Here is a 14,644-nt window from a genome sequence, read left to right as displayed (position 1 = left end):
TTTTGTGATAACGCCGATGAGAAAAAAATCGCTTCCCTTTCAGGGCCATTGCGTGGCGTGTGCACGAGCTCCCCAGGTCTGTGTGGGTTTTCTTTTTTTTTTTTTCTTTTTTTTTGAGACAGAATCTCGCTCTGTCACCCAGGCTGGAGGGCAGTGGCGCGATCTCAGCTCACTGCAAGCTCCGCCTCCCGGGTTCACGCCATTCTCCTGCCTCAGCCTCTCTGAGTAGCTGGGACTACAGGCGCCCGCCACCATGCCCAGCTAGTTTTGTGTGTGTGTTTTTAGTAGAGACGGGGTTTCACCGTGGTCTCGATCTCCTGACCTCGTGATCCGCCCGCCTCGGCCTCCCAAAGTGCTGGGATTACAAGCGTGAGCCACCATGCCCCGCCTTTTGTGGGTTTTCTCCCTGTCCTCCAGCTCCCCCATACCCAACGCTGTGCACATCCGGTGAACAGGCGTGTCGCCGTGGCCCTGGCTGAGTGGGTGTGGCTGTGCATGTGAGTGTGCCCCGCGAGGGGATGGTGTCCTGAGCAGAGTCGGATCCCACCTTGTGCCCGGAGCTGCTGAGACAGGCTCAGCCACTCGTGACCCTGAACTGGAATTAGTGGGTTGGAAAATGAATGAATAAATGAATAAAAATTACTGCAAAATAAAAATTTGTCAAATAGACATAGTCAGACGAATACATGGCAATACAGGAAGCCGCCACGTTTGTGATTGTTTGATTTTGAAGTGCGTGGTGGCAGGAGGAGCTCCCGACCACGGTCACTGTGAGATGTGTGTTCCGCTGCCACTCACTGACCCATGGAAAGCTGGGGAAGCAATTCTCTTCCCTGTTTAATTCACTCTTCTTACATGTATGTGTAGCTCACATTTACTTCAGTGTTTAATATTAGAAGTGTTTGGGGTCTTCATTGGAAGCCTGGTGATGTATTTGTGACCAGAAATACTTGGCAGGAACTTAACTCTTATCTGTATCTATCAACTTATGGGAACACTAGTTTCCTTAAACCAATTTTCACTTAAAACTGGCATCATTTTGCTTGAAGTTGCAGCTTCCAATAACTTATGGATGATGTGATGTGAGGACTTACTCTACACCATGCCCAGGAAAAAAGTCTGGGGTGCCCCTGTGGCCAGCCTGGGCCCAGCCAGGCCGTCTCCCCAGGCTCAGGACTCTCAGACCAGAGCCTCCCCCAGAATGCCACAACATTCTCCAATCTCAGCAGCATCGGCAACACCAGGGAGGGCAGTGCCACCACACACACAGTGCCCAGCCTCCTTGGCCCCGCGCGAGGCCGCTGCAGCCTTTCCTCTGGGGCTGCGTGCTGGTTGCATGCGCTCTTTCACTTACTATCTCGAATGAGTCAGGAAGGAGAGGCTGACGGGGCTCATCCTGGGGTTGGCGCAGGGCTCTCTGCCTGTCTGACCTAGGGAGGTGGCTAACCCTAAGTCCTGTCATTCCCTCCGAATCAGAGGCACCCACACCCCAGGGCTGCTGGGAGGCTGGACGGAAGAACAGTGGCCCTGCTGCACACAGGAGGTGCTTGGGACCAGCCAGGGACCCTCCTGAGACATCTATTCCTTCTCTGGACCGGCCCGCTGGCCAGGCCCCCAACAAACAAGCCCCTGGGCTGCCCGCAGGCACCTGGATCCGCCAAAGCCCCAGTTCTCACGCTCACTTCCTCTTCAGGGGAGGCTAGGGATGCTTGCCAGGCCCGAAACCCCAACACACTCTCAGGGAGGGCTTTACCCAAGAAGATCATGAGTAGGCACCTTCTAAAGGGATGAGAAAGCGGCAGCAGGAGGGGGGAGGGGTGGGGGGAAAGTGAGGAAAAAGGGGAGCAGGAGGTATGGAGGAGGGGAAGAGGGGTAGCCAGAGGTGGAAGGGCCAATCCTCAGCCTCCCCATGTGGGCGGGGGCAGGGCTGCCTGCCCCACCCCACCTGACTCCTGAAGGCAGGAGGCCGGGACAGGCACGAGGCCGCCAAGAACACAGGGCACAAGGCCCCACGGAGGTCAAAGATCCCCCTAGGGCCAGGCAGTCCCTGCTATCAGTGTCCGTGGGAAAGGCCCTGGGCTAGCCAGCTACACTCAGGCCTGTCAGTGGGCACTGGGGCTGCCACAAATGCCAGGGCAGCTGGACCCATCCTGTGGAGTGGAAACCCAGGCCCCTGAGCCCACTCCAGGAGGGTCCAGACCTACAGGGTTATCTGGGGGAGCCCTGAGCAGGGCGCCAGAGGGCTGGAGGAGGTGGTGGAGAGAGGGGTTCTGCAGGGCCACAAGCACCCCGACTGGTCCCATCCATGCCTTCAGCCCCCGCCAGCTGCGCCTGCCGACCTCTCCCTTCACCTTCCCCAGCCACACCTTGCAGCCTCAGACCCATCACCCAGGGCGGCCTCCAGTGTTTCCAGAGGCTGCACCCTCTGCTGGCACCCCTCTCCCCAACTCCCTTCTCCTGGACACCTCAGCTGCTGCCCAGGTCTTCTTCTCCAGCCCTGACCCAGGGTGGCTTGTGTGATATCAGGGGAGGTGTGGGATCCCGGGAGCTGGAGGAATGGCCCTGACATCACGGGGCCACCCTGGGCTGAAGCTGGAGTGGCCTCGTCCGTGCCTCGAGACTGTGAGCTTCATGGGACTGGGCCCTGCTGGGGCCGTAGCGGGGGAGGGGTAGGTGACTGTGTGGACGGACAGATGGATGTGGTCGGTAAATGGTTCGGTCCACGCTCCAGCCCACATGCCCCAGTGCCCCGGAGCCCCGCTCCACCTGCTGTTCTCTGAGCTCCCTGCCCCCGCACGCTATCCTGGGTCTCCACGGCACAGACCTCTGAGCCGATGGCTGTCCTCACAGGCTCGGGGCCCCTCGGGACGGCCCTTCCGGTGACTTCCTGCCAGGGAGGCCAGGGGGAGGGGTAAACAAGGCCTCCAGATGGCTTCCTGTGGCTGGGCAGCCGTGGGAACAGCCCGGCCCGGGGAGGCCACCAAAGGAGGGGAGGGTGGGAGCAGGGGCCAGCCAGCAGCATCTGTCAGCAGAGCATCTGCTGAGATGGACCCGCTGCCCTCTCGGAGCCTCCGACATGGCCGGGGTGACATCACACCCTGTTTACAGAGGGGGACACTGAAGCACAGGCAGGCAAGTTACCCCAGGGCCAGCCCATCAAACCCAGTGCCCTCCCCTCCACACCGGAGACTCCCGTCTCTCTGGCCTCATCTGCAAAGGAGCAGATGAGCTGGCTGGCTAGAGGTCACCAGAACGACAGGACGTGCAGATGTGCAGGTGCCAGCTCGTCTGTCTTCTGTCCTAGCACTGCCACTCCCCAACTGTGCTACCTAGCAGAGTGCCAGCCTCAGACACCAGCTTCCCTCCCTGGGAAACAGGACGACCATGGCAGCTGCCACCAGGGGACCCTGAGGTTTAAGGATGTGCCCTGGGTGAGCTCCGGCTGCTGGCCCAGAAGAGGCTTGCAACGGTGCCATCAAGAGTGATGCTGTTCCATCAGGTCCTGGGTCCCCAGGGGGAGCCTGTCCTCACCCGGCTTGCCCCTTCCTGGTGCCTCATGCATGACTCCCTCCGTACTGTGATGCCATCTCCTCCCAAAAGCCCACCCTGACTACCTGCTTCCCGCCCCACCATGACCTCTTAAGTCTTGGGGACACATGCTCCAGGAAGGGAACTGCCATCTCCTACAAGTCCTACTCACCCATGGGATGTCTCTGGGTTCAGGACCGCCCCTCTCTGCCTACTGCCATCCCCACGGGGCCAGTGTGGGTCCGGGCAGCCCCCCAAGAGTTATGGGGAGGCAGGAGCTACACAGCAGCCAGGATAGGGATGAAGGGGCTGGCAGACACATAGCCGGGCACCAACAACCCTCCCATCTGACCCAGGGTTCTGCCAGTGGGCCAAGAAAGACTCACCTCAGTGCTGAGACGCACATCCTGGCTGTCCATGGCCTCACTTAGGAGAGCCCATCATGGGGCAGGGGGGATGGCTGGTTAATAAACAAGCATCCGACCAGACCCAGAGACCAGGGTCCAAGGGTGCCATCAGGAGAGGACCCCAGTCAACACCCAGGGAAATTTCAAGTGACACTGCAGAACAGCACCCGAAGCCGGCCTGCTTCTTGTGAAATGAAGCAGAAGCCCAGAGCTACTGCAGCCATGTATTTCCCAGGCTGTTTGAATTTTTATAATGAACATCACCAAATGTGTGACTAAAACAATAACCACATGTTTGGGCCAGGCGCAGAGGTGGGCCGGGTGCAGAGGCGGGCCGGGCGCAGTGGCTCACACTGTAATCCCAGCACTTTGGGAGGCTGGGGCAGGAGGATCACTTGAGTCCAGGAGAAGCAGCCTGGCCAACATGGTGAAATGCCATCTCTACAAAAAATAGCTGGGCATAGTGGCACATGCCTGTGGTCCCAGCTACTCAGGAGGCTGAGTCAGGAGAATCGCTTGTGCCTGGGAGGCGGAGATTTGCAGTGAGCTGAGATCGTGCCACTGTATTCCAGCCTGGACTATAGGGCGAGACTCCATCTCAAAAAAGATAAAACAATAACTATATGTTTGAAGCGTTGTTCAAATGTCGCCTCTCCCCCATGTAAGCGCCTTATGGGTCCCGCAGTGCTGCCATTGCATGTCCCCAGCCTGCCCCAAGAACACAACCTGGCAGGTAGGGAAACTGAGGCACCCATGGACAGCCCTCTCCTAGGTCACAGGCCTGGAAGAGAGTAACGGGCATGCCACCAGGACCCGGTCCATCCATGGCAGTCACCGACTCAGAAGCAAGCAGCCTGGCTCAGGTGGCTGGGGCTCAGCTGCCGGGCCTTTGTCCTGATCCCCACCCATCTGCTGTGGGGGCCGGGGTCTCCCCCAGGTTCCCCATTCTCCAGACACAAAAATCGAGGCCCAGAAAGGGCAGGAGCAGGGAGAGTCAGCAGAGCCAGGGCCAGGCCTTGTAGCTCCCTAGGGCCATGCGGAGGGGACAGGGAGGCCACCAAGGGGAGGGGCAGCCGGGAGCCCCGGGCACCCCCAGGGACCCCCTGAGCTCCACACGGCAATTCCCAGCAGATGGGCCTCTGGGCAGCTGGCCAGAGGGAAGCAAAGCCCGGGAGGAAGGGCCTCTGCGGCTGACCCAGGACGGGGAGATTAAAGGAGAAGATGTTTGCCTTGGCAGGGGCCCCAGGACCAGGCGAGCCAGAGGAGGGGGCCGGCGAGCCAGAGGAGGGGGCCAGCGTTCCAGGCATCAGTAGAAGATGCCAGAGTGGGGGTGCCAGGAGTAAGAGGCACCCACTCTAGGGGCAAGGGTGGAGTGGACGAGCAGGTAAAGTACACCGTGTGCCGCAGCAGGGGTGGTGACGGGGACCTGAGGCAGGCAGGCAAAAACCCTGGGTGGGGTGGCGGGGAATCCTCCGAGCCCTCCCGAGCCTCTTCCAGGAAGCCTGAGTCACAGGAGGGACCCAGGGCCAGGAGAGCAGCCGGGAGCACCGGTCCCGTGGGAAGGGGACCGAGATGGGGACAGGGACAGGGCAGGGCCACCCGTCACCTCCTCTAGCTGGGCCAGGCCTGGCTTCGAGATCTCCGTGGCGGGTGAGGACGAGGCCGTGGGAACAGGCTCCTGCAGCTCCCCAGAGGGACTGGGGGGTGGTAGAGCTAGACAGAGTGGGTCCAGCCCATCCTGCAGAAGGGGAAACTGAGGTCCAAGAGAAAAGCCTCCTGGACAATGATGTCATCAACTGAAGTGTCCCCTGGTCAGCCCAGGCCCGGACACTGGGGAGAACAAGGCAAGAGTCTCCCCAGCCAGGCCCTGAGCACCCTCATCTGGGGGTCTTCAGCTTCCAGAGTCCGGTTCTAGCACATCCACCCTCAGCCATGGACCCGAGACCCTCCAACTCACAGGGTTAGAGGCTTCCTCTTGATGCCCCATTTCCAGGACCCCACCCTTGGGAAATCTGATCCCTGCAGGCCCTGCTCCACCTCACCACCTCGCTCTAGAACATTCCCTGGCTCCTGCCACTCCATGCCCCAGGATGGAAGTCAGGGACTTGAACCCTAGTATGCTGAGTCTGGGGGGTTCCCAGATGCCCTTCTGCCCACATCAGTAATGGTAGCTCCTGCAGGAGTGTTGGAATCTCTGGGAGTTGGGGGCTGTGCCTCAAACACAACCAAGCAATCAGGGAGTGCTTCCCCAACTTATAACCACTCAAATGGTCCAGCCTCTTATTTGCAAGTGCAGAGCAGAGACTCCAAGGGATGTTATGCCCACCTCTGAGGGTCACCTAGCAGGAGACCTGGGCCCCACTGGCCCACTCCACCTCTCATCCAGCAAATAAGCCCTGAGCACTGGCTAGGCCAAGCCCCGGGCGGAGGGCACAGGGGCCCTCTTCTCAGCCATCCCAACACCACTGGGACCTGACCACATCTTCCAGGGCCAAGGGCTCCAGCCTGGGCACCTCCAAGCAGGCCTCAGGCAGATGCCTCCCTCCCTGCTCCGCCTGCGCTGACTGTCCAGGGTCCTGCATCCGGGTCTCGGCCCGTCCAGGACTGAGCCACACACAGCAAGGCTCACACATAATAAAGGCAGGAGCCGGACCAACCCTGGACAGACAGCGGGCTAGTGGCGCCAAGCCCTCAGAACCAGGGGCAGCAAGAGGAGCAATGCCCAACTCCGATCCAATTTCTGCAAAACATTTTGTTCAACTCCCTTCCAGCTCTGATGGGCAAGGACAACAGAATCTCCCTGAACTATCCAGAAAGATCACTGCCTTTTATAGACAAGAACACTGGTCCCAAAGAGGTCGAAACCAGGCTCCACAGCCACTGAGGCACTCAGGCCCCAAGGCAGGGTTCTCATGCCCAATTACTCGCCCACCACCTGCCTTGTGAGGGTCTGCAGGGGACGTGCACCCCACCTTCACCTCCTGACTCACTGGACTCCCAGCTGAGGCCAGCGGGGAGCATGTGCCAGCGTGGGGCAGCCAGGTGGCAGAGCTGTCGTTGTTCTGTACTTGTGGTAGGAGCTGGGCATGGCAGAGGCCCTTCCCAGCAGGACTCCTGCCCTCTCCCACCCAACCCCAATCCAGGACAGGCCTTACAGGAAGAAGTTCCAGCCCACCCAGGGGGCTCCATTCGGGTCACTGGGACCTCCTTCAGAGAGCCCCCACTGCCTGGAGCCTGTGTGACCTCATGAAGTGACAGAGCATCAGCCTCTCATTGTACAATGGGCAGACGGCCTGTCCTGTTGTCACAGGGACCCACCAGGATGGGGTCGGCACAGCCCTGCACACCCTGGCAACCACCTTCCCCGAGCCCCGGCTTCCCTGCCTGTAACACAGCTCTCACTCCTGCTCCAGGAGCCGCTCTGGCCCTGAGGAGGCGGCTAGAGCCACAGTCAACACAGATCAACCTGCATTCATCCCCCTGAGCCCTCTGGGGCCTTCCAGCCTGGCTTCCTCCCTGGCCGGGAAAACAGCAAGGGAGGAGAGGCTGTGGGCTCTGGGTCCCCAGCCAGCCCGGCCACCCTCCCACAGGAGTACCTGGCTCAAGGGCAGGTCCCAGAGAGCACAGCCCGGGCTGTTTCCTTCCCTGGATCGTTCATCCACTGTATCTGGAACCCCAGCAGACTCAGTGCACTCAGGACCCGCACGTCAGCTTGTCGACTCCACACACGCAGCCCATCAGGTTATGCGTGGTCTTGTCCCACGTGAGAAGGGTACACTGAGGCTCAGAAGGTGACATGACCAAGCTGGCATGGCCAAGCTAGCCCTTCCCAAGGCCGCCTTCTCCCCACCCTGTAGCCCCCATCCCCACCTCATCTCTTCCAGGCCAAATCATCAGCAGGTGCCCTTTGTCCCCCGTGTACCTGTGGTGCAGCTGCTCCACTTGGTGCCAGCTCCTCGGGGCAGGGCTTGGGACTGTCCTGTTCCCAGTGAGCCAGAGCAGGCACACACAGTAGGTGCTCCAGGGCTGCAGGCTCGGTGAGAGAGGAATGCTGGACGGGCTGCCTGGGGCCAGATTCCATACCAGCTGATGCCCTGGAGCTGCTCGCCCCACTGGCACCACCACCCAAATGACCAGAACCCTCCCCTGGCCATTTACTGACCTTTCCCCAAAAAGGAGGCATGGCCAGCGTTCAAATTCCTGCTCTCCTCCCAGCAGTGACCCTGGCACGTCCCTTCTCCCCTAGGGTCCTTCCCTGGCTCTAGGGCAGGACGGTAATATGAACACTTACCCCAGAGGTCTCAATCCTCTAGGATGAAGCGAGTTAAAAGGCATCAAGTGCTACGTATGAGTCCATCATGGTCCTGACCAATGGCACCCACAGCCCAGATAATGGGGCCAGTTCTGGCTGTACTGCGATCACCAGGCACTGCCAAGGAGCCCCACCTTCACACGGCACGGGGTTACCGTCATGGCAGGGGTGGGGGTTACACATCGGGTTAGGCCTGCTTCCTCTGAGCCAGTGGCAGGGTTGGCCGGGGCAGGTGGCCAGGACAGGGTGGGAGAGGGGAGGCAGCCCCATCTGTCCCCAGCCAGGGTGGCCCTTGGCAGGCAACAGCAATGACTGTGCTGCATTTCCATTCCTTCTAGAAGCATGAGCCCTGACATGAGGGCACCCCTACATCTGGGGAGACATCAGGAGAGGAGCCGGGGGGGCATGGGAGCACCCCTACATCCCGGGAAGACGCCAGGAGAGGAGCCGGGGGACATACCCCCCGGGTAGATGAACGGGGGCTGCAGGAGGGAGGGTGGCCCACGCACCTAAGGGGAAGTGGGTGTGCACTGGGCGATGGCCCCCAGTTCCCCTCCAGGAGGAAGGTAAACCTGAGGGCCCACTCTCAGGACCCCAGCTGAGCCCTGAGCCATGTGCTCATCCCTGACCCTCAGTTCCGCTTCCAAACCAGGAGGCTGCCACTAAAGCAGCCCAAGACTGAGTGACACGTGCCTGGCGGGAAGCAATGCCCCACCTAGGGGTCCTTAGGGCCACACCCTCAGCTGGGAGGAACAGCCTGTCCTTATTTTCTGAACTGTCTTTTGTACAACAGCCTTGGCGCAGCTCAAAGGATAAGTGAGGTTCTCAGGGTCCTGACCTGAGGCGCCCCGAGGAGGGGACACACGTGCACCCTCTCTGCCAGGTGAACACCTCCTGGGCCATCGGAACCCACAGCTCATGCCCCACCCACACTGGCATGGGCTGTGTCCACGTAGCCCTGATCCCGCTCGGCTAAAGAGTGCAGCTCTCAGCTGCCGTAGGTGGCTGCCAGGACCCTCCACCCTCTGCTCAGGCTCCTGGGTGGAAGGAAGCACCCATCCCTGTCCCCGTCCCACCTCGGGGAGGCCCCCCCACGCTCCAGGGAGGCTGGCCTACCCGATTGGCAGGCGTGGGGCACACCCTGGGCCGCCCCCAACCGCACACACCCCACTCGCGGGGCGCCGAAGTCAGGCAGCGGCGATGCCAACCCGACCACGTAACTGTGCGAAGTGCAATACCTCCTCCTGCGGCCCACGGCCACTCCCACCCAACTCTGAACCTCCACCTGCGGCCCACGGCCACTCCCACCCAACTCTGAACTGTGCAGAGAGGGCAGGGCTCATCGGCCCTCAGACCTTGCCCAGGTCCCTGCCTATGGGTCCTGCGAGCCGGTCCAGGTCAGAAGGAGGGATGGGAAGTCTTTTTTTACCTCACACATGTCCACCCGTGTGACCAAGCCTCACCACTGTCCTGCCAGGAAGACCTGTCATTGCTCCCATTTTACAGGTGTGGAAACGGAGGGGCAAGAAGCCAAGTATCCAGCAAGACACTGGGAAGCCAGGCCCTCCTGCCTCTAGCCCAGCCTCCCAGGCCCTCCTGCCTCTAGCCCAGCCTCCCAGGCCCTCCTGCCTCTAGCCCAGCCTCCCAGGCCCTCCTGCCTCTAGCCCAGCCTCCCAGGCCCTCCTGCCTCTAGCCCAGCCTCCCAGGCCCTCCTGCCTCTAGCCCAGCCTCGGGCTGCTGCACTTGCTAGGAAACGCCACTGCGGGCAGGGAGGGGTGCCAGGGACCAGAGGGAGTAGGTGACAGCAAGGGTAGCCAGGGTGGAGGTGGGGAGAAGTGGTGCTCTCGAGGTGAGAAAGCGCCCTGGGGTGGTCTGGGACAGTGACCATCTGGCTACAGCCTTTGGTCAGTTTTGGGACCTTCATGGAACAAGGCAAGCCCAAGGTCTTGGGGGGCGAAAAATCACTACTGTCTGCCAGCCCCAGGCCCAGGAGCTCCCAGCTCAGCCCCTCTGGCCAAATGCCACCTGGACACCAGCCTGGTACCCTTTCCACTTAACTCACCCTTTCGCCAGGACCTGCCAACCAGGGAGAGGCCTCCCCAAGCTGTATCACCGCCATCTGGATGTAAGTCCCTAAGGAGGTCACGTGCATAGGCATCAGGCACCAGCGGACACTCTGCCCACCCTGGCGGTGAGCGGGAGGGCTCACACCAGCTTATGCCCCCCTCAGGCTGACTGTGTGCACCTCTGCCCATGTCCTCAGCCAGTAAAGTCACGTCTGTGTAGTTTGGGAGTAGTTACACCACAGAAATTGGCCAATGCCAATTCAGGATTTGGTTAAGCATCTGTTAAGCATGCCCTCATGTCATCTTTGAGCCCAGCCACCCATGGTGACTCCAAGACCTCCTCACCATCCAAACTGCCCACTTGTCTGAGAAAGATGCCCACCCTCCCAGCCTTCCTCCTGCCTCCCATATCCAGTGCCTGACTGCATCAGCCAGCCACCCTCACCATGTCCTGGGCTGGTACTTGGGACAGAGAGGGGACCAGCTGAGGCCCCCAGCCTTACTCCAGTGGTCAGCGCAGGCTTCCGGGAGGAGGGCAAAGGCAGAGAGGAGCAGGCAGCTGAGGAAACCACCTGGAGGCTGCATCTCATCCCCGCCTGCATTTTCTCCCATCACGCCAACTGCCTGCGGGGGCCTGTCCGCAACCTGCCCCGCTCAGCCAGCCAGCCATACCCCATCTCCAGGTCCAGCATTGGGCCTGGCACAGAGTAAGTGCTTGGCGAGCACGTTGGGGGTGTTGAGGGGTGACCAGCTCCCTAGCAGGGCTATTTGGAAACAGCCCAGGAATTCCTACACAGGACAGCTTCTCCTCCTTAGTAACCACAGTGAGGGGGGCCGGCGTGGTGATGGGGAGAGCCCCAATGCCTAATTCCACTCAGGTGACAGGCTTGGGGCCCCCCATTTACAGCAGCTCCAACGCCCCCTTTGCAGATGGGAACAACAAGGCTCTGCCTAGCCCTGCAGGCTTAGGGGCTGCACCAACTCCGCCTTTCTGGGCCTCAGTCTCCTCATCTGAGAAATGGGGTTAATGAACTTCTTGGGAGGACTGCAGGAACTCAGTGAAGCACGGCTCTGCACAGGGCTGCCAGGTGGCTTCTGTCTGTACAAGGCCACAGGCACCCTGTGTTCAGTGACCTCCTCTGGTCTGCAGCCGAGGACACTGCTCTATCCTGGGAGCAGGGCCTCCAGGGTCCGCAGACTAGCTGGATGCCCAATACCCACCATCGTGTGCGGGGCACACCCCAGAACCCTTAGGCAGAGAGAGGGGGTGCAACACGTGCCTTTCTGCCTTGGCTGAGGGTGCCCGGGCACACACTGTGACCAGCTAGCCTGGACCTCACGCTGCCCTTGGAGCCGCTATCAGAGAGGGCCAGGGAAGCCTCCCTCATAAAGGGCTTCCCTCCGGGAACCGGCAGGGTGAAACTGCTCTGCCCACTTGGAGCTAAGCATGCCACCACCCCACCCCTGGGCCACCAGCTGCCCAGGGGCGTGTCAGGAGTCACCGGTTTAATCCCTGAGGCACGTGGATCAAGCCTGCTGACCTGATTCTACCGGGCTGTGCTTGGAGGGCTGAGGCGCCACCCGAGTCCCAACACTGGGATGGTCTGAGGCGGACTCCACCCGGCCTGAGGCCTGACGCTCTGCTTCCCCGTGACCTCCACTGACATCTACGACCTGCCCTGGAGGCACGGAAGGCTGTGGGGTTCCAGCTCCCCAAACTGTGTGGCTGAGGACACTGAGCCGTGAATGGGGGCAGAGCCAGATCCTGGGCGGGACCCTGGGCAGGATGAACTCAGGGTAGGAGGTCTCCCGCGCACCCAGAAACGGGAGCGGGTCACCCCCTTCCAGCCAGGGGTGTCCTGTGGCTCGCCTGGGGAAACAGCGGACTCCTGAGGCTCGGCCCCGGCACGTGGCAGCCTCCAGGCCCACGTTCCCGCCGGATCGGCCGCCAGGCGCAAGAGTCCCGGGACGCGCGGGCAGGGGGAAGGCGGTGGCCCTCCCGGCTGCGCGGCCCCGAAGCCGTGCCCGGAGCGGGCGGCGGACTCGCGCGCGGACGGCCCCCCACGCGCCTCCACAAAGCGCCGCGCGCCCCCGCCCCGAGCGGGCGCGGAGGAGACTGACCTGGCGGTCCGGACGGCGCCGGCACGACGGGTAGAGGACTCGGGACGCGCGCGCCCTCGCGCACAGGCGCGGCCGCGGCTCCACCGGCTTAGGGCGCGCGCCGGACCCGCTGGGTCACGTGGGGGCACGGCCCAATGGGAGCGCTCCCCACGCCGCGGCCGCGCGCCCGCCGCCCCCGAGGCCGCCCCTGGGCTGGGAGGAGGCGGCTGCGGCCGCGCGGGTGGCCTCGGGGGCTGACCTTGTCTCTTGTGCCTGCCGGGCGCCTGGGCCAGGTCGGCCTGGGGCAGGCGGGCGTCGGAGGGGCAGTTTTGAAGCCCGAGTGAGGAGGCAGAGGGCGGGATGCGGACGAGGCCAGGGAGTTCACGAAACTTCTGGAGTTCTCAGTTTCCTCCTAAGTCGACTGGGGCTGGGTCCCGTGCCGCCAGGCGGGCTGGCTGAGGGGATGGGCTGGGGCGACAAGACAGCAGCCACCTGGCCCGGGTACTTGGGGTCAGACCGGCTTCGAGGCCCCCGGACCGCCGTGTTATCAGGACGGGTAGGGAGCCCACGGGACGCGTGGTGCTCAGAAGAGCAGGGAGGCGTGTGGACGGGGCCTGCCCGAGCTGCAACACCCCGTGCCTCCAGGCTGCGAGACCCGCCCAGGTGAGGGCGGCATCTCAGCCTCTAGCCCTTGGGGACCTTGAGGACGTCCTCTTATGGGTCAGCCCTTCCTAGGGAGGCTTGTGGCTCCAGTTAGTGGAAAAACCAGTGCTGGTTCACGCAGGAGGCCCCAGTACAGGGGGAAACAGAGGCAAGCTGGGGTCTCCCAGGGGGCCTCACCCACCCAGCCCTGTTCCATGCCAATCCCTGGACCCTTGGCCCAGTCAGATGTTCAACTGCTCCAGCCCTGTCTCCACTTCCCTGAAAGATGCTCTTCCACCCATCCACCCTCAGCAGCCAGAGGGACCCCGGGAAGATGCGAGTGAGAGCTGCCTTCCTCTGCAAAAGTCTCCAGGCACCACCTCACTGGTGAAGGCCAGAGACCCTAAACTGTCCCAAGACCACCTGACTGGGCTGCCTCCCTGCCACCTGGCTGCCAGCCTCTCTCAGAGCGCCTGCAAGCTATTCCTCCAACCCAAAGTTTCCTTCCCAGCTAAGGGCCTTTGCACCTGCTGTTCCTTCTGTCTGGAAGTTCACCCCAGACTGTCCCAGGGCCTCCGTCCTTCGCATTGCATGGTCCCCATCAGCTGCCGCCGCCTCTGAGAGCTCAGTCTCCACTGGCCATCGTGTCTCTCAGCCCACTGCACTCTCCACTCTGCCAGAAAGTCCCCCAATCAATGACAACACAGGTCATGGTCCACACCTCACCTGGTTTGTCCCCAGTGCCCAGCATCTGGCACAGAGCAGGTGCATGCAAATCCTGGACAGGTGGGCAAGCTGATGGTGTCCAGAGGCCCCTGGTCCTTAAGGGCAGGGGTGGGGATGGCTCAGAGGACATACCCTTGCAGACCCGGGTTCAAATCTGGGCTCATGAGCTCATTTAGTCCTCACACAGCCCATGGTGGGAGAGCTAGTGTTCTTCCTGTTTTGCTGATGAGACACAGAGAAGGTCAGCAACTCCCAAAGATTGCCCAGCAAGTTGGGAGTAAAGCTGGTGCAATTTCCACGTTTAGCCACTAAACAGGGTGTCCTGTACTTGGTGTGTTCAAGCAGAAATCCACACATGGGAAGGTCAAGGCAACATCCCTGGTGCTCCAGCTTTGAGGTCCTAGGAAAAAGGGAACCTCCCATTAAATGCTTCTATTGCCGGGAAGTTCAGCACCTGTAAAAGCAGCCCCTTGCCATTTCACTGTGGCTGCATTTTAATTCTTATTTTTTAAATGTTTAGCTTCAGGCCAGGCACAGTGACTCACACTATAATCCCAGCAATTTGGGAGGCTGAGGCGGGAGGATCACTTGAGCCTAGGAGTTCAAGACCAGCCTAGCTAACATAGTGGGACCCTATCTTTACAAAAAATAAAAAATTAGGCAGTCATGATGGCATGCTCCTATAGTCCAAGCTTGGAGGTTGAGGTGGGAAGATCACCTGAGCCTAAGAGGTCAAGGCTAGAGTAAGCCCTGATTGCACCACCGCACCCCAGCCTAAGTGAAAGAGCGAGAGCCTGTCTCAAAAAAAGATTAAAAAAAAAAAGCATTAATAAATAAATGTTTGGCTTCATCTAGCCTGAGCA

General features: G+C 61.0%; 1 protein-coding gene across 4 annotated transcripts in view; it reads right to left on the bottom strand.

Annotated features, from left to right (window-relative positions):
* Positions 1–12,552, bottom strand: part of PTP4A3 (protein tyrosine phosphatase 4A3) — a 45,810-nt gene extending 33,258 nt beyond the window's left edge. For 3 of the 4 annotated variants that reach the window (XM_054518935.2, XM_054518936.2, XM_054518938.2), the window contains exon 1: positions 12,435–12,542. The gene's annotated coding sequence lies outside the window, so the exon portion shown is untranslated. Of the gene's footprint in view, positions 1–12,434 lie in introns of all 4 variants that reach the window. The other variant, XM_063726853.1, reaches the window with a different exon arrangement.
* Positions 12,553–14,644: the final 2,092 nt, after the last annotated feature.

This window comes from Pongo abelii, chromosome 7 (genome assembly GCF_028885655.2).
Source record: "Pongo abelii isolate AG06213 chromosome 7, NHGRI_mPonAbe1-v2.0_pri, whole genome shotgun sequence".
Classification (NCBI taxonomy): Eukaryota; Metazoa; Chordata; class Mammalia; order Primates; family Hominidae; genus Pongo; species Pongo abelii.
This window is presented reverse-complemented; position numbering and strand designations above follow the sequence as displayed.